Source organism: Benincasa hispida, chromosome 4 (assembly GCF_027475165.1).
Source record: "Benincasa hispida cultivar pf3 chromosome 4, pf3_genome.v1.1, whole genome shotgun sequence".
In the NCBI taxonomy this organism is placed as follows: Eukaryota; Viridiplantae; Streptophyta; class Magnoliopsida; order Cucurbitales; family Cucurbitaceae; genus Benincasa; species Benincasa hispida.
The window spans coordinates 58,827,736-58,830,556 of NC_143481.1; the positions used below are offsets into that span (position 1 = coordinate 58,827,736).

The window sequence follows — 2,821 nt, forward strand, 5'->3', positions numbered from 1 at the left end:
AATAAGACACGTTTTGTATTCCACACAAGGATGTTTTATGACTTTTATCCTTCTTTGGCCCACAATTTTGTTCTTTCATCATTAGGTTGATTAATTGGACAAAATTATCGACTTTATGTTGAAATTGACATATTCTCATCTTTTCCCACGGGTGAATATGCCTAAAGGATAAGAGAAGTAAAAAAAATGAAGTTGGTGAATGTATGTATATACTTATATATATATACCATAAAAACATTGTGATGCCAACTTCTTTAACAACTATTAATAACTGTATTTTGAAAAAAGAACTACAATTAATAACAGAAACTAATCATAGAAATCAAAATATACTATCCCTCCAAATAAATTTTAGGGACCAAAATACTACTAAACCTAGATCTTAGTGACCAAAATAAATAAGATTTTCTTTAAAAAATTTATTATTATTAATATTACTTATCGTAAAAATTATCGTGTTGTATTAAAGTTGACAATGTTGTTAATAAAGAGATTGAAATTGAGTATTTTCTCAACAATGACTTGATTGTAAGATTTTCAAATTTAGAGACTAAGTTGACATAAATTTCAAATCTTTTAAGTTACTAAAACATAATTTCTCCATTTTTTTTATTAAGGAAGTTTAAATCTAATAATTTATCCAACCTTTTATAATATAGTTTAGTTGAGGAATATCTTTATGTGAAAGTTGATTTAGTATCAAAACCAATTTACTAGAATTTAATATGTACTATTGTTTAAATATTGTTTAGTGCAGGGAGAAAGAGACAACTGTTGAAGAAAGGGACAACTTGGATTTTTAGAGAAAGCCAATGCACTTTGGCACATAGAGTCCTTTACTGAATCAGCAAGAGCCATATATTCTGCCTCTGTAGATGAGAGGGCAACAACAGATTAAAGGATAGAGCGCCCAACTAACTATATTCCCGAAAAAAGAGAAAACACAACTAGTTAAAGAACATCTTCTATCCAAATCAACAGTAAACATGCCCAATAATGAAATTTTCTTCATCCCTGCTACTAGAATATAAAAGACCCATGTTGGAAGAACCCTTATGTATTTGGCAATCCATTTTCCAACCTCCTAATGAGGCTTGCTAGGATTGCTCATATATCTACTTATTACACTCGAGGCATGAGCAAGATCTGGAGGACAACATATTATTCTATACATCAAGCTTCCAATTAAGTTTGCATAAGGAACAGATTTCATGTTACTGATATCTTTTGGTGTTGAAAGAGTTTGAGTTGCAGACAGCTTAAAATGTTGGACCAATGGAGTTTTGCCAGGTTTTGAATTCTCTGTTGAAAGCGTTGACGAGCCCACTCTAAATTCACTCTAAATCTCACAAACTTTTAAGAGAAGAAACTTGTTCTATTACAAAACTCAAGAATGCACAAGAGAAGAATCTCGTTCTCTTGAAACTCAGTTTCTTTTCAAACTTCAATTTGCTTCTATTGATTTTGATTCTTTTCTATTGCATACAAATGAGGGAAATGAACTCTTTATATAGTACTCAAGAGACACTTCGTAAAAGACACAAAATAAATGAAGTACATGTATACATACCATTCATGTACTTGAACAATTACATGTATCTAGAAATGCATGTATCTTGAAATTAGAAATGTATCTAGGAATGTGTTATCCATAATGTATCTAGCTGATTAATTTCTAACATGCCCCCTTAAGCTATACTTTCCTGACTTCGAGCTTCTTTTTCATTTTTAAGAATAAGTCTGTCTTTAATGCTTTTGTGAATATGTCTGCAACTTGATCTTGTGATTGCAATATTTGATATCTACTTTTCCATCTTTGATCAATTCTCTGACGAATGATACTTGATCTGTATGTGTTTGCTTCTTCCATGAAAAACATGATTCTTCGAAAGTGAAATAGATGATTTATTGTCACAGAACATGACGGTCTCTTTCTCTTGAGGACACTTTAATTCATGTAGTATCTTTTTAAGCCAAGTGCTTGACAACTAGTTGCAGACAAAGAAATGTATTCAGCTTCCATTGTTGACAATGCTACAATATCCTGCTTCTTTGATGCCCACGAAACTGCTCCAGAACCAATATTAAATACATACCCAAAAGTACTTTTGAAATCATCAATATTTCCTCCCCAATCACTATCATTGTAGCCAACAATAACGTTATCCACATTCCTTTTATAGTGGATTCCGTGTACAACGGTTCCAAGAATATATCTAAGAATTCTCTTTCCAACTTCCCAATGACTTCTCTTTGGTGATGCCACAAATCTACTCAATAAACTTACTAAGAACATAATACAAGGTCTAGTTGTAGTTAAATACATTAAATTTCCAACAAGACTTCTATAGATGGTGGCATCAAAAGTTTCACTATCATCATGCTTGCTTAACTTTAAACGCAGTTCCATAGGAGTACTAGCAGGATAAGCATTCTCCATTTTGAACTTTATCAACAAATCTTTTGCATACTTCTTTTGGGAAATTGCAATCTCATTATCACCTTGTTTAACTTCAATACCAAGAAAGTAATGAAGTAAACCCATATCAGTCATCTCAAATTCTTTCTTCATGCCCTCTTTGAACTCGTCAATCATCATGTTTGAATATCCCATAAAGATTAAATCATCAATAAATAGACAAATCATCAAGAAATTACCACGTCTTCTTTGGTGTAGAGAGCATGTTCATATGGACATCTTCTAAAACCTTCCTTCAAGAAAAAATCATCGATGTTTGTACCAGGCTCTTGGTGCTTACTTTAGCCCATACAATGCTTTATTCAATCGACACACCTTATTTTCTTCTCCAATTTTGGCATA

At 31.9% G+C, this 2,821-nt stretch overlaps 1 pseudogene; it reads right to left on the reverse strand.

The window, feature by feature from the left end:
* Nucleotides 1-1,948: 1,948 nt before the first annotated feature.
* Nucleotides 1,949-2,599, reverse strand: LOC150036839 (secreted RxLR effector protein 161 pseudogene; annotated as a pseudogene).
* Between the last annotated feature and the right edge of the window lie 222 nt (nt 2,600-2,821).